The 23,169-nt window shown below is 39.2% G+C and overlaps 1 protein-coding gene and 1 long non-coding RNA gene across 8 annotated transcripts in view; both read right to left on the reverse strand.

Moving 5' to 3' along the window:
• CTNNA2 (catenin alpha 2) overlaps nt 1-23,169 on the reverse strand; it is a 781,915-nt gene that overhangs the window by 691,971 nt on the left and 66,775 nt on the right. The window lies entirely within an intron of this gene.
• Nucleotides 4,599-12,073, reverse strand: LOC112546667 (uncharacterized). Its single transcript, XR_003090380.2, has 3 exons — nt 12,031-12,073; nt 10,728-10,861; nt 4,599-5,246 (listed from the first exon to the last, which is right to left on the reverse strand). It is a non-coding gene; the product is annotated as an uncharacterized LOC112546667 (long non-coding RNA).

Genomic DNA, 23,169 nt, shown 5'->3' on the forward strand with positions numbered 1-23,169 from the left:
CCTCCTGCTTTAGTACCTTTTGCAAGACTATATACCAACTAAATACAGTAGGTCCATTTTCCCACTCCATAATTAACATGTTAAACAGGACTGTTCTCAGTACAAAACCCTGCAGGAAACCAGTTGTCATTTAACTCCAGAAGGATTTACTGCCACTAATGATAACCTCCGTACTGTTCTTGACAACTTGTACGTATTTTCTACATGATAGCACAGAAAATTGAGAGCCAGAACTGGTGACTGTAAATACATTTTATGGGACCCCAGGAAACTTGGTTACCCCCATGATAAGTGGACATCCAGCTAACTAAAATCATGCTGGACCATTGATGTTGCCAGTCTATAGAGCGCCAGACTAGAAATGTTCAGCCTGTATTGGAATACAATTTGAGAGCAACATCCTAGCTATATTTTGGAAAGGAATAAAGCTGACTAAAGGGTGTTAAAGCTAATGAAAGTATTATTTTATCTTGTATAGGGCAGTCTGCTATCCACTGAAAAGATACTTGATAAAGCAGTGAGCCAGGAAATGCATGTATTCCTTTTAATTTGAAAGGTAACTATCCAGATATGTAAGAGTGCAGACAAGGTGCTAAGCAGCACAGCCAGACTGGTCCTTAATTTAAACAAACAACAAACTTTTGAGGAATCTAATTTGAAGAGGAAGGATGTTACACTCCTGGGTTACTGGCATGCAAGCATCAAAGCATATATAACTTGGGGCCTTATGGAGGGGCTCAGAACAGGTGGTGGGTGTCTGAGGTGCAGGAGTCAGGCCTAGGGGGGTGAGGAAGGGCTATAGGCCAGGGAGAGAGCAGGAGGGGAGGAAGTGAAGCGATTCATACCAAAGCCACTTGCTCTTCCCCATCCTATCCCTTTCAGGGACTGAAAGCAAAGTGCACAGCACGTCTGAATCCTGCACTCTCCAGGCAGAGTGAGGAACTAAGCAATCTGTGCACTTTCCCCTCGGTCCCTGATGAAGGGAAACATCCCAGCAATGTCCCTGTATGAATCTGGGGGAGGGCAGAACTTCAACCCCTGTGCCTTCCCTTTAGGAATGTTCTTATGCAAAACTACAAAAAGAAATCCCAGAGAAGGAAGAGTGTAAGAATGTCTCCATGGAAGGCTAGCCCCAGGCCACTTGGGCTTTTAAGGTCATAACCAACAACTTATCTCCAAATGTAGACCAACAAGCTTTATCCAATACAATCAATCCACTACCTTTCATCTATAAACTATTACTATTTTTTAAATAATTTATTTACAAAGTTATCCATGAAAGGTACTGGATAGGCAGCAGGCATACTTCAGCAACATGTCTCAAACCATATACAGAAGAAACACCTGGAGAATCATAGACTACTAGGGCTGGAAGGGACCTCGAGAGGTCATCGAGTCCAGTCCCCTGTCCTCATGGCAGGACCATATACTGTCTAGACCATCCCTGATAGACATTTATCTAACCTACTCTTAAATATCTCCACAACCTCCCATGGCAATTTATTCCAGTGTTTGACCACACTGACAGTTAGGAACTTTTTCCCAATGTCCAACCTAAACCTCCCTTGCTGCAGTTTAAGCCCATTGCTTCTCGTTCTATCCTCAGAGGCCAAGATGAACAAGTTTTCTCTCTCCTCCTTTTGACATCCTTTTAGATACCTGAAGTAAAGAAAAAGTTAACTTACCTGCCTGCTCACTTACCGTTCTGTTGAGACTGTAGTAATCTGAACTATCATCAAGTGGTCTATTTGGTCAAATATCCACCTCAGTAACAGAATAGTTAATATTGGCAACGTTGCTGACAATATTAACTATTCTGTTACTGAGGTGGATATTTGACCAAACAGACCACCTGATGATAGTTGTTCAGATTATTACAGACCCAGGCTGGATTTGCACCAGTGACCTGGGGTTCAAGGGCTTTATGTCCCATTACCAATTTATTAAGCCATATCATCTCCCAAATCAGTTATTTTAAACCAATTTAGAAATAACTAGCATGTTAAACTGGTAATAATCTCATATTAACCAATCATAAATACCACATGTCATTTAGTATATGCATTTAGTGAGACTGGGGAGGGAACAAATACAAAAATTAAATGGAGAAATGTTGTGTGTTTTCTAACTACACATAAAAGAGATTTATATTTCTGATTTTCCACCAATTTGTTTCTTGCATTTACAGACGTATCCATATATCTGTTTAAATAATTCAACTCCTCAGATTTATGCCTACATCTCTATATCTGATTTACAATTCATAGCTTGATCGTGCTTGAAAGTTGCCATAAACTTGTGGGTAAAGAGGTACTTAACGCATATGAAGAACTCACATGTAAAATTCATTGTATAGTTGGCTTGTTTTTTTACACTACCCCTCTATTTTACTTCATAATACATAAATGCAATGCATAACATTAGCAGTAATAAAGATTATAAACTCAGCTAATGATTCTATGGTATAGTTAATACTTAATCTTGTCTAGAAGTGCAGGCAAGTAGACAAGATGACCTCTCTAGATCCTTGCCATGACTATGATTCTATGAATTCTGCTGATGCACAATTCAGCAAATCCAATACCTAATTCACTGTTGTATAATGATACTAAGAATAGCTAATACAAATAAAAGCAATAAAAACTTGTTAGAAGCCAATAAAGTAAGCAGATGGGATTTAGAATATAAGAGGAAGCAGATGAATTGAGTAAAAAGTTGTCATTTTTTGCAATCAGTAGTCTAACCTTAATTTCTTTTCCTCAGTTTCTTCCATGCACAAAACAGACCATAGTTACATCTAATCACTGTATTGACTGGAGAGTTGGAAAACTTTTTAATCTCTGTAGATTAAAAAGCTAGCTTTGATGTTGAAAAGCATGATAAAAGTGTTAAGTATTTATTTTATATAGGATTTTTCAACTCCTCCTTCCCAATTTCAGTCCATGCTTCTGGACGTCGGCCAACACAGTAATACAGTACATGACTCTCTTCAGCTAAACAAATAATAAGGCTCTATTGGTAGAACTGGGAAAGCCATACACACAATAGCTTTAATAGTCATCAACAGGTAGTAATATTAGTTGCCAATTTGAGTCCCAGGTAATTTTATAGGATAATTTCAACCTTGCCAAAGGAAAACTTGTGAGGTATGAATTATCACTAGATCAGGGGAACTAAACCTGCAGACCAAGACAAGAGCTACAAAAAAGTAAAATCTCATAATGTTAAAGATATTTAAGCAAAACAATATTTAAACATCATACTAAATAACACTTCAGAAACCTGAAAGTGAAATTTGTTTGCAAATCAGATTTGTAATTCTCTGTATCTTTATGTTAATGCGCATGTAGCTTGAATCATAGAATACTTGAACTGGAGGGGACCTCAAGAGATCATAAAGTTCAGTGCCCTGCCCTCAGGGTACATTTATATGTACTAGTAGAGCTAGTTGAAATTTGTGTCCAAAATTGACTATTTGTGAAAACAAAACTTTTCACAGGAATGTACCAGGTTCGAATAAAGGGTTACTTAGGTTAGCAATGGGATCCAGCAGTACTAGATCAGTATTGAAAATATTCCCTAAAACAGTCAAAATGCATGAATCTATACATTATGGAAGTAAATCCCAATAAAGATATTAGATTGTTGTCTCATCATATCAATGAAGCAGATTTCCAGTCCTGCCCCTTATTTTATGAGTTGTGCCCTGCAATATAACACCTCAAGATTTCAGAGGGGAGGAGGACAAGGGTGGCGACCAAGTTAAATATGAACCTCCGTAAACGGTGACCCCTAATTCAGGAACCAACATGGTTCAGACCCTGGCAGGAGGAGGAGGTAGAAATACTCTGCGTACTGACACTCCCCTACCCCCACTCCCCAGCCAGGGGAATAGCAGTGCAGCAGTGCACTGCTCCTCAGGCTTTTTCCCCACCTCTCCCATTGCAGTGGAGAGCATGGTCAGTTTCAGCAGCAGCTGAATCGAGGACGTCGGGGGCAGAGCAGCTCCAATTGTCTGGCTGCCCGGAGCACTTCCGGGTGCCAGATGGTTCCGGACCATCAGGAGTGCCGGATCATTGGATGCCGGACCAATGGAGTTTTACGGGAGTTTTTTCCTAATACCCAACCTAGACTTCTCCCATTGCAAACTGAGACTTTTGTTCCTTGTTCTAGGCATTGGATCAGGGCATACATGCACAATTTAAAGCTGATTATTACGGTCCCCAAAACACTAATAAGATGTTTACTTGCCCAAACCCATATATTTCAAGCAAACAAACATTTAAGATCAATACTATTTTTTTGCTGCATTTTATTTTGTTCTGTGTTTTTTTCCCCCTTCTCCATCCCAGATCTTAAAAGACCACAGTAAATCTGACTTGTCTGTAAATTCTTAACATTAATTCTTAACATATAATTAATCAGACAGCTCCAAAAAGGAACAGAAGGACTTGTAGTCTAAAAGAATGAAGAATTGTTTTGTAAAAATGTATTTTGCCAGGAAATGGAAAAAACTGTAATTGGGAGGAATTGGAAAAAAAACTTTAATGTAACAATATTGAGCTGGCATGCTGCTCAGAAACAAGATACTATAACAAAAATATATGCACTCTTTGAATAAATTGAAATAATTTTTGAAGAGCTGTTGTGCAACTCAGGGACAGAAGACTATAAAAATAGACGACTTCAAAACACTAATGCTATTTGACAGAAAGTGAAATACAAAACTTCAGAAAGAAATGTTTTTTGTTTTACTTTTGTATTCATTTGTTTGTTTTTGTTCTTTTGAATTAATAGTATCTGAATGCCTTGTAAACAGCTGCTAATATAAATTTTGCTTCAAGGAATGGTAACATTTATCAAAAATTTAAAATTAACACTATATTCAAATATTTTTATTCCCTCCTCTAGCCCCATGATTTAGAAATTATATTCAGAGAGTCTGTCATTTTTTTAAATCTAGAATGTAGCCATAGTTCTAGAACGATCCCAACATGTAAAATAGGTCATTAAAAACTTTAAAATATCAATGAATTATTTTTATTACAGAAATATACCAATATATAGATTCTTCCAAAAGAGGAGGAAAAAAACCTCAAAAAGCCCAAAGATGTTCTATTCACTTATATCTTGCAAAGAATATCTTGCAGTCTTAACTCCTCTACTTATGGCATTCAATTTCCTTAAAAGGCTTGTGAAGAGAGATTTTTCTTTGCTGCTGCCCATATGGAGCAATGATTCTGGCTCTGGCAAAACAAGGAGAGTACCATGAATTTCAGGATAGAGAATCCCCCATAAAAAATTCTGCCATCCACTTCTTATTCATATCAAGTTAGCTTCAGGCTGGCATGGTGGCGGAAATGCTGGTTTTGGGGACAGAGATTACCTAACCAAATAACTAGGTGCTAAACTATTTAGAAGTTTATACCTTGATTTAAGAGCAGTATCCTAAAATTCACTCAAACATTTATCAAAAATTTTGAATAACTAAGCCTACTACAATTTGAACTTTTTTATTACAATGTTAAACCTCTCCCAGCTTTTTCAGAGGTTATATTTGAACCATATAAAAGCTACTAGAGTCTTCCTGTCTCTGCTCCAAATTACTGCTATTGTTTGATTTTGATTTTTTATTTTATAATTAAAGTCAACTGTATTATGAAATACAGTAGTTATCAAGTAGCTTGCTTTGGGAAAAATTTTTATGACAGAAGTACTCTTGCATAAAAACCTCTTCAATCTTATTTTTTCTTACTGTTGAAAGCTACAACATTTAAATTTACTTTAAATGTAAAAAAAAAAACAGAGAAAATAATCTCTTTTTTCCCCCACTTTCTTTGAATGTGTGGGCCTTTCACATACTAAAAAAGGAGAAAAAATAAAAAATATATATCTATCTGCACAAAAATGGCAGGTAGCTCAGGGACATGTTATTACTGAGCTAACAGGAAAATGCTAACAGGAAAAACTATTAGATGTTTTTTGTTGAAATTATTGCAAAATATTTAGGCAAGGAACTTTTCATGAAACTTAAGCCATTAAAAAATGTATAAACTTTAATGCAAAATCTGAAACTATTTTTAAGTAACAGGTTTTCAAAACTGACAGCATCACATTGGGCAGGTCTATGAATGGTCAAACTATTTGAAGTTTAAATATTTAAAAGCAATTTTATAATGTCTATTTTGGCACTGATATATGAAAATTCACTTGTTTTCTTATAGCAATATGTGCAATGGTGCCATTTATGGGGGGTGGGAGGGCAATATCCCCATCTCCAGAGTTTGAACCCCCTGGATTTCATACTTGAGGTCAGCTTAACGCTGAATGCCCTGACTCCACAGGCAACTCTTAAATGCTACAGAGTTTATTTGAGCTGCTTGCAGCTTTGCCTTTGGGGCAGGTAGTTTGTTATAAAAAGAGGAAGGCATCGTGATCAAGAATAACAAAAGACTGGGCATTCCAGTAACTGAAGGATCATTAGATCATCATGAAAACATTGCTCAATACTACATTTAAAAGATGGGGGCCGGGGGGGGAGGGGAAGAGTAGGAATGAGTGTTGTGCTGCAGGGATCTGCATTTGGATTACTGTGTTAAACTTACAAATGTTCTGACCTCAAAAAGCTACAAAGGGATTTCACAAAATTGGGTGACTGGGCAACACAAAGGCAAATGGAGTTCAATGTTGACAAATGACAAGTAATGCACATGGAAAAATGTAATCCTAACTAAAGATACACAATAGCTGTTACTACTCAAAAAAGAGATCTTGGAATCACTGTGGATAGTTTCCTAAAAATATCTGCTCAACGTGCAGTGGCAGTCCAAAAACTAAAAAGCTAACAGAATATTGGGAATCGTTAAGAAAGGAATAGGTAATAAGACAAAATACTATATTGCCTCTACATAAAGTAATTGTATTCCCGCATCTTGAATATTGTATGCAGATCTGGTCTACCCATCTAAAAGATACATTGGATTTGGAAAAGGTACAGAAAGGGAAACATAAATTGTTAGGGGTAAGAAACAGCTTCCATATGAGGAGAGATTAACAAGACTGGGACTTTACAGGATGGAAAAGAAATGACTAAAGGTTGGGGGGGGGGATATGTCAGATGTCTAGAATATCACGAATGTTGTGGGAAAAAAAACAGAATAAGGAAATGTTATTTATTCCTTCACTAACATAACACAAGAAGCTGACCCAATTAAATTTATAGGCAGCAGATTTTAAGCAAACAAAATACATTATTTTTTACGATCAATTAGAAGAACTCTTTTGCCCGGAGACGGTGGAAAGACCAAAACCATAACAGGGTTCCAACAAGTAAAAACAAGTTGAAGGAGGATCGGTCCATCATTGACTACTAGCCAGAATGGGCAGGGACGGTATCCCTAGCTTCTGTTTTCCAGAAGCAGGGAATGGGTGACAGGGGATGGATCATAATGATTGCCTCTTCTGTTAATTCCTTCTGAAGCACCTAGGATTGGCCACTGTTGGTAGAGAGGATACTGGGCTAGAAGGACCTTTGGTCTGACCCAGTATGGCCATTCTGATATTCTTATATAAAGCTGAAATGTATCTGCCCTCTGGCTGTAACCTAGTAGACCCCACGCATCTTCCAGTGTTAAGACAGATCCCAGGAGTCCCCTCTCTCTCTTCACAAAGTATGTCTATACATTAAAATGTTAAGACTAACCAGTGTCCCGTAAGCAGCTGGCCACAAAATATAATAATATGTTACTGTTAGAGCTGAGTGGGCCTAATATTTATTTAATTTTCTTTCTTTTATATAGGAATTAGATACAGTGCTCCCGTCAGCTAACTGCTAAAATATCTGCCAAAAAACTAGTTTTCCAGTGCCTTGGTAGCCCCTGGATAGAGATCATGGGGTGGGAGGGCAGAGGGTTGATGGCCTTGGTTCCCCCCCTCCATTTGGTGTTTGGCTTATATTGAGCATGCTCAGTAACACTGCTGAAGTCTCTGTCCTCAGTACATACCCCTGTGATTTCACTCTCTTCTTTCCCACCCATCACGGCACACACAGGTCAGCCCCACACACTCCAAAATCTGAAATGTCACCCCTGCATATATGTCTCCTCTTTCTTAGAATGTGGAAACTGTTAAAATGTTTATACACCAAACTGTCTGAAATAATAGCTTTAGTCTGTTCAAAACTGTCTATCCACCCACCTACTCCCATTTGTGTGCATTCAAAATTAGAACTTTCCCACAGTCAGGTTCAACAAAGCAAATTTCAGCTGAAACAGCAAGGTTTTTCAGATTTCAAAATGAAATCTTAGGAAACCACAATTTCATCCAATTGTTGCCCAACACAGCAATCAAACCAATTATTGAGCCATGATGAACCAAAATAGCTATCAAAGACAGAACAGGGTAGATGCAATCCTTTCTAGTTCGCATTTCAATTAGAAAAGTAAAAGGTATTCAAGTCCAGGGTTTAAAGTTTTTAATTGTACATCATGATTTTAAGTAATCCATTTTACTCTCATTTTGCATTTGCACTTTCTAGTTATTTTCCTAAAGAAAATATGATACTTAATGGTAGGTAATACTTAAAACATGATTAATGGGACACTTCTCAGAAGATTCCTGTGTGAGACAAGTCAATGTCTTGTTATTTTAACATGGATCATATTCATCAGATTGCCCCTTCAAAAGGTTTGGGCTGTGGCTTACTGATGCAATTTAACTCAGTAAGTATGTGGTGCTAATTATATCTATGCATCTCTTACAAACATTTGTTTTAGAATATCAAGCTATGGAGGAAATTAACAGTATAAACACCACCACATTTAATAAGAGCAGAAATCTCTAAAAAAATCTTTGAAAAACAAAATTATGTTTTTTGAAGCTTTATGAAAAATCTTGGGGGGAGAGTCAGACGAAGTCCAGGATTGATAAAATAGTAAAGAACAGAAAGCTGCGACCTGGAAAATGATTTCATTTTAGGACTCTGACTATCTAAACTACTTCAGCTTTGTCTTGTGCTGTGCAATATCAACAGAAACTATTGTTTTCTTTGTATTCCATTAAAACGTGAGTACTTATTTCTCAGCATAATTTACATTTTTAATTGATGTCCCTCCTTTGGTATATATGAAACAAAAGCTTTTATGCTGCAAGTACAGATGAACAAATTTTCAGGTACAAGTAATTTCAATGTCATTTATGGTAGCACATTAACTTATTCACTGTGATGTGGCATAATGTTACAACAGAATTCACTATACAGCACAGAATAAAGAATTACTCAGAAATAAGGATGATACAGAAGAAGTTTTGTACCCAAGAATACAGATCAGCAACCCATCTCTTATCCTGCATGATGTTACAGAAGCGATCTAGAGATTCTAAAGGGAGTGTTCTTCAGAACCTACTCCTCACTGAAGAAAGAGGATATAATTCTACACAACTAGGGTGCGTCTAGACTGGCAAGATTTTGCGCAAAAGCGGCCGCTGTCTTCACTGGCCGCTTGAATTTGTGCAAGAGCACTGACTTTGTAATGTACAAAATCAATGCTTCTTGCACAAATACTTTCATGCTCCCGCTCAGGAAAAAGCCCAGAGCTTTCTTGCGCAAAATCATGACTAGACTGGCCACGGATGCTTTTGCGCAAAAGTATCCGTGCCAATATAGACGCGCTTTTGCAGAAATACTTTTAACGGAAAAACTTTTCCGTTAAAAGTATTTCCGCAAAATCATGCCAGTCTAGACGCAGTCCTAATGTTATGTTTCCCTCCATGAAAACTAGGAACGGGACCAGACTTCATTGTCTGCATTTAAAATGGATTTTCGGGTACATTTATTCTACGTCAATATCTGCACATCGATAAGTACCTTTACCTCACCAATTGCAAAAATTCCTTAATAGTGATCTGTCCTTTTCATTATTTACTATTCTCCCATTTTGGTGTCATTTGCAAACATTATCAGTGATGATTTTATGTTTTCTCCCCAGTCATTGATAAAGATGCTAAATAGCATAGAGCCAAGAACAACTCTCCACATGATCCACTGAAAACAGACCCACTTGATGAAGATTCATCTTTATAGTTACATTCTGAGACATTTTAGGTACTCAGTTCTCTGAGCAATCTGGTCCCCCAGCAGCTCAACAGATCGATGTAGTCCAAAACTTTGCAAAAGTTAGACCACTGTAACAATGCAGCAATTGAAAGTGATCGGTTTTTTCCCCCCTAAAAAATGCCATTTCCTTTTCTGATTGTTTAAAATACCGTGGATGGTGATTTCTTTTAATCTGGAATCATCAGCTCTTACCCTAGCCAATCTAGAATATTTAAATTTACAGGCATGCCCTTTGTTGCCAAAATCAAAGTAGCACCCACTGGCACTTTGCCATCGCTAAAGGAGCATATCAGATATATATTAATTAATTAATTAGGATGCAATTTACCTCATATGCCGTATGATGGACCTCATCCTTCTCCACTGATGTCAATGGGAAAATTGCCATTGACTACAGAGATACAAGTCTGTGTGATGTAGCTTATAAAGTGAAGAAGCCATACAACATATCCTGAAGAACTGCCTCCAAATCAATTGAAAGTCTTCCTTTAACCTTTTACTGAATTGCATTTCCTTCTTATCACACACTTTATTTAATAATTCTATAGGCTTACTGAACAATATTTTGAGAATGTATTTTTCCAGTGGACTGGCTGTCTAAAGTGTACCTCACCTTAGAAAACTTCCATTAACAACTTTTCCAGGACAATCCTTTTCCTCAGTCTTGTATTTGCAAGATATATATTCTCATCTGTTGAAATCTTTGGGTTACCACCATCATCAAAAGAAAAACATTGGCTCTGTGTTCTGTAAATTAAGACATGAGAGGTATCGAGCTAAAAAAACACAGTGCATAGCTTGAGAGGAGTTTACTGTGTTAGTCTGTATCTGTAAAAACAACAAGGAGTCCTGTGGTACCTTAAAGACTAACAGATAATTGGGCACAAGCTTTTATGGGTCAAAACCACTTCATCTGATGCACAGAGATGAAGTGGTTTTGACCCATGTAAGCTTATGCCCAAATAAAACTGTTTATCTTTAAGGTGCCAAAGGACTTCTTTTTAATACATAGTTTATCAGTTCAGCAACAGGAACAGATAAAGATGATGGATAGGACCAAAGTTCACTTATATGTCTCCTGTTAAATTACCACAGACTGCATGCCACATGCTCACCTGATCCCAGGGAAAGATCTCTGCTTAATAATTCAAAGGCAACAAGAAAATATGTCCTAACAACAGCTTTAAACAGTTGAACTCCATGCACAGGATCAATATTTACAGTAATTAATCTACAGTATAACTATCATTTATTTATTTTACCCAGAACACACTAAACAGCTTTGAAGCCCCATTACGTGAATACTACTTTTCCATGTGATAATGGTGTATTTATGAAGTAATGAGCATCAATGAGAGCGCTCTAGCTAAATGCCCTCTCAGTAAAAAGAAGGAATGTTAAAGGCAGGGTTCTCTCCCTCACGAGCGCTGGACTTCATAACTGACTCCCCACCTGGTCTGAAATAGCCTGAATCCATGAGCCTTACGGGCACATTGCAAATCCTCCCCTTCCTAATTCTCACTTACTTTTGGAGGGGCAAATACTAAGAAGATTGGGGACTCATGGGAATAAGATGTATTTCTCCTTTGTTTTATGGCCAAACTTTGCCTAATCATGTTCCATTAGGACCCTCATTGAAGTATACTTTTAAACAGCACAAATCATTCTCATGTGACTATCAAATTCCTGTATTCCCAAAACAAAAATTTGAAGATTATTCTCAATCTTTACACCACAATATTTAGGGTCCTTTATTTTTCCAACTCTCTGTAACCCCTTCCATCATTTGAATGCCTCATTGCTCACACAATACAGACCCAGCAACAAAGAATTTCCATAGCAACTGTTGAAACAGACTGCAGCTCAGCAATTCATATCATGTCTTAACATTTTATGTTCTTTCATCCATTCCTTACTTTGCTTAGCTGTGTTTTCCTCTCTACATTGGTCTGCAGTCTCTAAAAACAATCAAATACACATTGCTCATTAAATGTCTAATAAAATTAAATTATTTTCTTTAAGATAAGTGAGACTGTTATTCAGTATTCACAAATGTCTGAAAGGAATAAATAGTTCTTCAATATATATATATATATTTTATAATTTATAATTTCCTTGGGGATCACTTTCAGTTTCATGCTTCAAAAGTAAATATGTGTAAGGATGTATTTGATATTTATATTAATATTATGAGAAGTGATCATAAGAAGAAGCATACATTACTGTGACATTTATAGAGTAAGACATTGTAAGTTGCTTTCATAATATATATAAGATTTTACTTGATAAAATGACACAGCATCAAAAATATAAGAAAGGAAATATTTCCAAAGTTAGGAAATATAGTACCATAGCAGAATTACAAGCTAGAATCAAGGCCAACTCCTTCTCCTAGAAGAAGTTTGAGCACTTAGATTTTTTTATTTTGATTTTCTGCAGTGGCTTCTATGAATTAAGAAGCATTTTAAACTTATCTTTAATATCTGGTATACTACAGCCAGCATTAATTCACGCTAGCAATACCAACTAAACCACAACAACATTCTTTGAAATAATCAAACAAACAGTTGCTAAGCTCTCAACATCATGCACCATGGAAAATGTGCTGACCACAATACATTCTGAAGAGTGTTTTGTATACTGTTGGTGCAAACTTGGCAGTTAATTTAGGATCACAACAGTAGAATTGACTATATAGGCCAAATTCTGATCTCAGAGCCATGTGAATACAAAATAATTTAACTGAAGTCAACAGATTTATTCAGGACATACATGAGTGTGATGAAGTAAATGTGATCCAGTGCTCACATTATGTTCATTCACACAAGAGGATACAGATCATATGGGGGAAAGAGACAATAATACATGATGTATTTACCATTTACTATTAATTAATTGCTAGTACATTTAACAAGAAACTTCTATAGGAGACATACATTAGGCTTCGGAGGGGGCAGAATCTTCTTTAAACCCAGAAATAAGGGGACAGATTCTGATTTCTCTTATACCAATATAAACTGGAGCAACACCTTTACGTTAAATGGAGTTGTTCCATATTTTCACTAAAGTCACAGATCAGAGCACAAGTCAAACAAGTTACTGGGCACAATACAAAGGTAACTGGATGGAATTTAAGGAGGACAGACTAAAAGACCTACTGGTCCTATATGGCCATAAACTATGAATTTATCTCAAGCAAAGAACATAGCCAGAAATTATTAGAAAATATAGGGCCACTACATAGGAAACTGACAGGGCTGCAGATCTCATAAGACATTTAGACAGATGTGTGTGTATATAGTGCTGGAAAGGAGCCAGTGGTCATGGTACACATAGGTAGGAAGGAGAAATGTCCTGAAGACCAAATTAAGGCTACTAGGTCAGGGTTTAATGTCCCAGACCACCATGGCAGCATTTTTGGAAACGTTTTCAGTTTCACACATGAGCTAGGATGATAGGCAGAACTGAAAGGTTTCAATAGGAAAAAATTATAAATAGGAAAAAAACAAAAAAAGAAGAAGTAGGACCACTAATTACTAAGGATGGAGTGGAGGTTAAGGATAATCTAGGAATGGCCCAATATTTGAACAAATACTTTGCTTCAGTCTTTAATGAGGCTAATGAAGATCTTAGGGATAATGGTAAGTTAACAAATGGGACTAAGGATAAGGAGGTAGATATTACCATATCCGAGGTGAAAGCCAAACTTGAACAGCTTAATGGGAGTAAATCGGGGGGCCCAGATGGTCTTCATCCAAGAATATTAAAGGAACTGGCACATGAACTTGCAAGTCCATTAGCAAAATTTTTTAATAAATCTCTAAACTCAGGGGTTGTACCATTTGACTGGAGAATTGCTAATATAGTTCCGATTTTTAAGAAAGGGAAAAAAAGCGACCCGGGTAACTATAGGCCTGTTAGTTTGACATCTGTAGTATGTAAGATCCTGGAAAAAATTTTGAAGGAGAAAGTAGTTAGAGACATTGAGGCTACTGGCAATTGGGACAAATTACAACATGGTTTTACAAAAGGTAGATCGTGCCAAACCAACCTGATCTCCTTTTTTGAGAAAGTAACAGATTTTTTAGATAAAGGAAATGCAGTGGATCTAATCTACCTCGACTTTAGTAAGGCATTTGATACAGTACCACATGGGGAATTATTGGTTAAATTGGAAAAGATAGGGATTAATATGAAAGTTGAGAGGTGGATAAGCAACTGGTTAAAGGGGAGACTACAGCGGGTCATACTGAAAGGTGAACTGTCAGGTTGGAGGAAGGTTACTAGCGGAGTTCCTCAGGGATCAGTTTTGGGGCCAATTTTATTTAATCTTTTTATTGCTGATCTTGGCACCAAAAGTGGAAGTGTCCTAATAAAATTTGCAGATGACACAAAGTTGGGAGCTATTGCCAATTCAGAAAAGGATCGGGATATCATACAGGAAGATCTGGATGATCTTGTAAATTGGAGTGATAGCAATAGGATGAAATTTAATAGTGAGAAGTGTAAGGTTATGCATTTAGGGATTAATAACAAGAATTTTAGTTATAAGCTGGGGACACATCAGTTGGAAGTAACGGAGGAGGAGAAGGACCTCGGAGTCCTGGTTGATTATAGAATGACTATGAGCCGCCATTGTGACATGGCCGTGAAAAAGGCTAATACGATCTTGGGATGTATTAGGCGAGGTATTTCCAGTAGGGATAAGGAGGTGTTAGTCCCATTATACAAGGCATTGGTGAGACCCCATTTGGAATACTGTGTGCAGTTCTGGTCTCCCATGTTTAAGAAGAATGAATTCAAACTGGAACAGGTACAAAGAAGGGCCACTAGGATGATCCGAGGAATGGAAAACCTGTCTTATGAAAGGAGACTCAAGGAGCTTGGCTTGTTTACTTTAACCAAAAGAAGGCTGAGGGGGGACATGATTGCACTTTTTAAATATATTAGAGGGATAAATACCAGGGAGGGAGAGGAATTATTTAAGTTTAATACCAATGTGGACACAAGAACAAATGGATATAAGCTGGCTAGTAAGAAGTTTAGACTTGAGATTAGACAAAGATTTCTAACCATTAGAGGAGTGAAGTTCTGGAACGGCTTTCCAAGGGAAGTAGTGGGGGCAAAAGATCTATCTGGTTTCAAGATTAAAGGGGATGGTTTGATGAAATAACATGATCTTGGTAACTAATTGACCATTCATTATCAGTGGGAAATAGGTCAATGGAGGGATGATAGGAGTTACTATAGAGAACTTTCTGGGTGTCTGGCTGATGAGTCTTGCCCACATGCTCAGGGTTTAGCTGATCGCCATATTTGGGGTCGGGAAGGAATTTTCCTCTAGGGTAGATTGGCAGAGGCCCTGGAGGTTTTTCGCCTTCCTCTGTAGCATGGGGTACAGATCACAGCTAGAGGATTCTCTGCATCTTGGGGCCTTCAAAATATTTGAAGGCTCCAATATCTGAGATACAGGTGAGAGGATTATTCTAGGAGGGGTGGGTGAGATTTTGTGGCCTGCACTGTGCAGGGGGTCAGACTAGATGATCATAATGGTCACTTCTGACCTTAAAGTCTATGAGTCTATAATGTGAGGATGAGATGATGGTGCAAGGAGGACAGTTTTAGGTTCATTACGAACTGAAGAAACCTTCTGGAAAAGGAGGAGCCTGTACAGGAAGGATGAACTCCATCTAAACAAAAATGAAACCACACTGCTGATATGTACAATTGAAAAGACTGTAGAGATTTTTTTTTAATCTAAGGGCTGTGGGACACTTAACAGGTGTGGAAAAGCACATGATTCGGGGACAGACATCGCTTAAGTCTGAATTTATTAAAGGAGAACTCGAAAGAGCCTAGGAAAGAAGTTGGGAAAATATAGGTAGGAACTAGAGTAGACTTCCGATAATCCGGAACCTATGGGACCTAGGTGGTGCCGGATTATCAAATATGCCGGACTATCAGGAGGTACTATAAACTGGTTATATATATACTGTATACATTAAATACTGTATATAAAGTGTTCTTAACCCTTTTTATTGTACATACTGTATACAAGTATCAGAGGGGTAGCCGTGTTAGTCTGAATCTGCAAAAGCGACGAGGAGTCCTGTGGCACCTTATAGACTAACTGAAGTGTAGGAGCATAAGCTTTCGTGGGCAAAGACCCACTTCGTCAGATGCATGCATCTGACGAAGTGGGTCTTTGCCCACGAAAGCTTATGCTCCTACACTTCAGTTAGTCTATAAGGTGCCACAGGACTCCTCGTCGATACTGTATACAGTATACTGTAATGTTTTAGTTTTTTTAAGCCTTTTTTACCCTTTTTGTTCAGTTCAGCTGCTGCCGCTGTTACCTTGTGACTCATTTTTTGCTGAAGTTCACTCACTAGGCTCTTGCCATTTTGATGCCGGACTATCAGGAATGCCGGATTATTGGATGCCGGACTATTGGAGTTTTACTGTAGTTAGGAACAATCAAATGTAAGTTTCATTTAAATATGACACACAAAAGCAAGCAACTGAATATTCACAAAATGTACAAGTGCTTATATACAAATGCTAGAACTATAACTACTACAATGGGCGAACTAGCCCTCCTGATATTAAATGAAGGTGTTGATATAACAGGAACTGTGGAAACTTGGTGGAATGATGATAATCAATGGAACAAAGTAATACCATAAAGATATATACGCACTGGAGGGGGACTACTATATATGAAAGAAATCATAGTCTAAAATAAAGTAAAAATTTTAAAGGAATCAAACCATACCATACAATTTCTATGAATAGATACACCTCCTTTAAATAATAAGGGTATAGCAGTAGGAATATACTATCGACCACTTTAACAGAATGCTACCAGTAACTATGAAATGCTCAGGGAAATTAGAGAGGCTACGAAAGCAGAAAATGCAATAATGGGGGATTTCAATTATGCTCATATTGACTAGCTATATGTTGCCTCAGAAAGAGCTGCCAAAATAAAATTTCTAGACACTATAAATGATTGCTGCTTGGAGCAGCTTGTCCTGGAACCCATAAGGAGAGAGACATGTCTTCATTTAGTCCTAAATGAAGCAAAGGGTCTGCCTGGACCAAACCATGAATATACCTGAACTTCTTGGTAACAATGACCAAAATATAATTAAATGTAACATCCTGGGGGAGGGGGAGGAGACCAGAGAAAGCAACCACAGTAGTATTTAGCTTCCAAAAGGGGATGAAGATGAGATGGCTTGTTAAACAGAAATTAAAAAAAAAAGTTGCAAGAGTGAAATAGCTGTGAACTGAATGGAGATTATGTAAAACATTATAACTAAGGCTCAAATTAAATATATAGCCACATTTTTTGAAATGTCACCAAGGCTAAACAGTCGAGTAAGAGGTGGTATTACAGACAAAAAGACAGCCTTTCAAAATTGGAAGTCAAATAAGGAAATAAAAGGTGGGAATAAAGGGTCACTTTTCATAATGAAGTGAGGTAAATAGTGTGATTCCCCAAAGATCTGACCAGGGACCTCATAAATGATCAGTGAATAGTAAGGTGGCATAAATTGCAGATACTAAATTACTCAAAATAGTTAAGTGATGCTGACAGTGAAGAGTTTAAAAGGGATTTCACTAAACTGGGTGGTCAGGCAACAAAATGGCAGATGAAACTCAATGCTGATAATGAAAAGCACATTGAAAAAAAATAATCCCAACTAAACATACAAAAGAAATGAGCTGCTATAACACCCAAGAAGGAGTCATTGTGGATAGTTCTCTTATAACATCCACTCAATGTGCAGAAGCAGTCCCAATAGCTAACAGAATGTAACAGGTAGCAGAAAAAATATAATGTCTCTATATCATGGCATGCCCCTTCAGACAACAAAAATTATTATGCAACCCCGGAATGGGGGACCAAAGCCTTAGCCCAACAGCCCTGGGTGGCACAGACAAAGCCTCACCATCCCAGGCAAAGGATACCAAAATCAAAGTTCAAGGACTTCATTCCTTAGCAGAGGGCAAGTAATCTGAGCCCCATCACTCAGAGTAAAATCCCGTGGGCTTTGGATATGGACCCGGACAGTGGGGTTCAGGGTTTGGTTCTGGCCCCAAACCCCAACAAGTCTGAGGCAGCCTTAGTGACCTCCATTAAAATGGGGTTCCAACCCAGTTTGAAAACAGCTCCTCTATATAAATACACAGTACACCCATACGTTGGCTACTGTGTGCAAATTTGGTTTCACCATCTCAGAAAAGATACATTAGAACTGGAGAATTTACAGTAAAGGGAAACAAAAATGATTAGAGGTAAGGAACAGCTTCCATGCAAAAAGAGAGAAAAAGACTGGGGCTGTTCAGCTCAGAAAACAGGTAACTATTGCGGAATATGATAGATGTCCATGAAATCATGGATGATGTGAAGTAAGCGAATCAGGAAGTGCTATTTATCCTTTCACATTACACGCCCAAACTTTCCCTCTAGACAGGTGTGCTTGGCTCCTCACTTGGTCCCAACCCCACCCCCCTTCACCTTTTTCCTCAAGCTCCTGACCCGCCTCTTCCCCTGCATGCACCCAGCCCTACTCCTACTCCTCCCTTCTGGAGCATCCAGAATGCCAGGAAACTGCTGCTCACAGTGTGTGGGAGGTGCTGTATGGAGCTTCGCACCTGCTATTTTTTCCCCATAGTTGCTTCAGCCCTGGAGCACCTATGAAGTCAGTGCCTATGCTTCACGTAACACAGAAACTAAGGGTCACTCAATAAAATTAACAGGCAGTAGGCTTTACACAAACAAAAGGAAACACTTCTTCACACAACCCATAATCCCCCTATGAAACTTGTCATGGGATGATGTGAAGGCCAAAAGATAACTGGGCTCACAAAAGGAATAGCTATGTTCATAGAAGATGGTCCCATCAATGGTGAATAGCTAAGAGGGTAAGGGATATAGTCCCAAGTTCCAACCTTCAACTACCAGTGGAGCTGCCAATTTTCCTTTGTCCCACCCCCTTGACTTGCCCCTTCCCTGAGGCCACTCCCCTGTTGCAATCCTTCTCTGAGTCCTCACCCCGTTCACTCCGTTGCCCCTCCTTCAATTGCTCTACCCCACCCTCACTCACTTTTACCAGGCTGGGGTAGAAGGGTGGGGTTCAGGCTCTGGTCTGAGGCAGGAGGTTGGGGTGCAGGAGTGGGTGCGGCACACACTTCTGATGGCTCATAAAAGTGACAGGCACATTACTCGGACTGCAGCTTCTATGGGTCTGTGTGGACTGCTGCCCGTAGGCACTGCTTCCACTGGCCACAGTTCCTGGTCAATGGAACCTACAGAGTTGGCGCTTGGGGCAGTAGCAGTGAGCAGAAACCTTCTATTTCCTCAGGAGCCACAGACACAGTGCTGGCTGCTTCCAAGAGAAGCTACAAAGCCTGCCTTAATTCCACTGCTGTGGTGGACTGTTAGCACCCAACATTTCATGGATTGGTTAAAGTAGCCTCTGGGAGTGTAATTCCAGGAGACTCCCAGCAAAAGTGGGAGGGTTGGAATCGTAATTCCCAGAAACCGGGACTGATCAACAAAATTTCTCTGTTTTGTTCATTCCCTTTGAAGCATCTGGCCACCCTTAGAAGACAATCTACTGGTCAAGATGGACCATTGGCCTAACCCAGTATAGCCATTCTAATATAATCAACACATCCCCTGCTACAGTTTTATATCTGTAGCTGCAGTTGCAACCCACTGTTTGGGATGAGTTGATCTACCGTCATGTAGCCTCTCCACATTTTTCCTGTATTGCTTCTGATGTTGTACAGGCATTGAGCATACATGCGATGGTACAGAACTTGCTCATAAATTGTAAATTTCTCACAACAAGCTGTAGCTGACTAACCATTACTTTGTTGCAAAGAATCGGAGAGCTATACAGTCAAGTAATTTTGGCACAAACATAAAACTTTTGAACACAATTTCAATTAAAGTCTGGTATTCATACAAATATTCTAATTTTTTTTGTAAGTTTCAACACTTTTGTTTGAATTTCACTGAAATGTTTGTAACCCAAACCAACTACATGGCAGTGTATGAGAAGCAGAAAGTGAACAGAATTGTGCTCTGCTTGTGTGAAGGAAAAAGAGATCCCAATGTGAGAAAATAGGTAGCAACCTGAGCTTTCCGTGCTAATCAGATGAGAGAGAATAGGGGAGGGGAGTTAAATTTATACTATGTTTTAAGTTAATGTTAGCATGACAACCAAGATGAAAAATTAAAGATAATTTACCCAAAGAAGCTAAGTGACTTGTTCAAGATGACATGGCAAGATTTTGGAAGAGCTAGAACTAGAGTTCAAGTCATCCTAATTCAGAACTGTTACTGAATTCACAGATCATATTTTCTCTTTCAACATTTTGTAAGCACAATAGTTATGAGAGTCATCCTGATGCTCCCAAAAATCGTATTTATTTTTAATTATGCTGGTTCGTTCTTGTGAGTTTGGCTCATGGAATAAAACATTTTACTCTAGAGAATTAATTGTTAATTGAAATTACCTTTGTAGTTGGTATGTTCGTACAGCAGAGTTGATATAGAGTTCTTATCCACATGTGGCGTCCAAAACATGCTGACTACTGTGTTTGATGTGAGAGGTAACAATAATAAATAATAATAGTTCTGTGTAAAGATGGCAGCTTCAGGAGATGGGCACATATTTTATTTTACACTCACATACACACAAATACACACCATGTATGTTCAGCAACTCAAACTCAATAGTTTGTTCTCGGAGTCACCAATTCTTTTAAGGATGTCGCAAAGTACATACTTAAAATTGTACTGCATAAGTTTTTTTTTTAACTGCACAAAACCATGGACAGCTAGTGCATACTATGTGCTTGGCATAGTGAGATGTTTTGTTTACCATAGTGTGCTAACCTCTGTGATTGCAGTCACCTGAAAGCTTCTACTGCACTGTGATACCATTTATGGCTTTTATACAAGTCATGAATTATTGGGCTAATTTGGAAACACTTTCACAGACAAAGGTCGTGGATTGTTTTAATCCATACAATTTTTATCGTCATTTTGTTTTTAATCAATTATTAACAGCAATATGAAAATGGATTTAGAATGTCTGGCACAGAGACTTCTTTGTGTCTGGCAGTGTTAATGTGAAGGATGTTAACGACAAAATAATACTGCTTGTTCCTACTGTGGTGAGAGATGTAGTTGCGATCAGCATTCTATGGTTATATCTGTAGTCCATTTTTCTGTTAAACTTAGCCTTCGCATGATTTAACTTGCAAGCTTTCACCAGAGGTCACTTGAAAAAGATAACAATAAAGGTCAAAGAAAGCAACAACTGCCTCAGAAAACTGGTAGATTCTTCATGGAGAGTTCAATCAGTTCTTCGTCCCAGTCCCTCCTGCTTGCTCACCCAGCATCATTGTACCACATTCTCAGGCTAACCAATTCTGAACTAGACTGCCTTTCTCTGCAGTCAACAGACACTGTTGTGGTTTTCAAGACAATCCAAGCTGCAGCACAGATCAAGCTGGTCCATCCAGTCTTTTCTCTACAGCCTTGTGGTCAAGTTCTCCTTGTCCAGGGTTCTGCAACAGTTGCCGTTGGCTTACTGGGTAGTCTTCAGCCACAGGACCTGTCCAGAGTGCTGATGTTCTCCCATTCAGCCCTTAGCTCTGCCTGGGTCGAGCTTCAGGAACTAACTGGTCCTCAGCCTAGACTTCAGAAAAGCAGACTTTGATTCCCACAAAGAACTGATAGGTTTCCAGGAGAGCTGGCACTATTTTAAAGAAATCTTAAAGGCACAGGAAGAAACCATCCCAATGTGCAGTAAGAAAAACAAATATGGTAGGCGACCAGATTGGCTTACCAGGAAAATCTTTGGTGAGCTTAAACACAAAAAAGAAGTCTATAAGAAGTGGACAGATGACTAGAGAGAGTACAAATATATTGCTCGAGAATGCAGGGGAGTACTCAGGAAGGCGAAAGCGCAATTGAAATTGCAGCTAGAAAGGGATGAGAAGGGTAACAAGAAAGGTTTCTACAAGCATGTTAGCAATAAGAGGGTGATCAGAGAGGGTGGGGGGGCCTTTACTGGATGAGGGAGATAACCTATTTACAGATGATGTGGGAAAAGCTGAAGTACTCAATGCTTTCTTTGCTCTGTCTTCATGGAGAAGGTCAGCTCCCAGACAAATGTACTAAGCAACGCAGTATGGGAAGGAGGTGGGTAGGTAAAAAGAACAGGTTAAGAACTATTTAGAAAAGCTAGACATACACAAAACCATGGGTCTGGATTTAATGCATCCCAGGGCACTGAGGGAGTTGGCAAATGTTATTGCAGAGCCTTTGGCCATTATCTTTGAAAACTCATGGAGATTGAGAGAGATCCCGGATGACTGGAAAGAAAAATATAGTGCCCATCTTTAAAGAAGGGAAGGAGGACAATCCAGCTAATTACAGACCAATTAGCCTTACCTCAGACCCCGGAAAAATCATGGAGGGGTGTGACGGAGCGCAGGCACCCCGCCACTGGGCAGACACTGCAACGGGGAATCACGGCTGCCGGGCCCCTCCTCTGAGCCCGTGAGGCGCATACTCATGCTAGGCATCGGGCACTTTAAACACTGGCAGTGCGGCGACTGGAGGCGGGGGGACAAACACCCTCTGGAATGCCAGATGGAGGACAGCCAGACGCAGAGGAGGAACCAACCCTCCGGCAGGATGAGGAGCAGGAGAGGCAACCCCCGAGGGAGAGACGCCAGACCCCGCAACCAGGGAAAGAGCAACCAGAGGCCGAGCGACAGGCTGAAGCGGCATCTCCTGGGGAAATGGACGGCGTCCCGAGAGGAGACGCCGAAGACACATGTACCCAGGGTTGAGGAAAGGGGAAGGGGTAGTAGGAAGTAGCTCAGGGTGGACTGAGCCCGCACGGTTGGAGAGTTACAGCATGGAATCCCTCTCCAGCCTTAGAGGGTCGATGTCCCCTGACCCTTAGGGCCCTAGGCTGGGACCCGGAGGCGAGGGCGGGCCCGGGTCCCCCTACCCT

Source organism: Pelodiscus sinensis, chromosome 5 (genome assembly GCF_049634645.1).
Source record: "Pelodiscus sinensis isolate JC-2024 chromosome 5, ASM4963464v1, whole genome shotgun sequence".
NCBI lineage: Eukaryota > Metazoa > Chordata > Testudines > Trionychidae > Pelodiscus > Pelodiscus sinensis.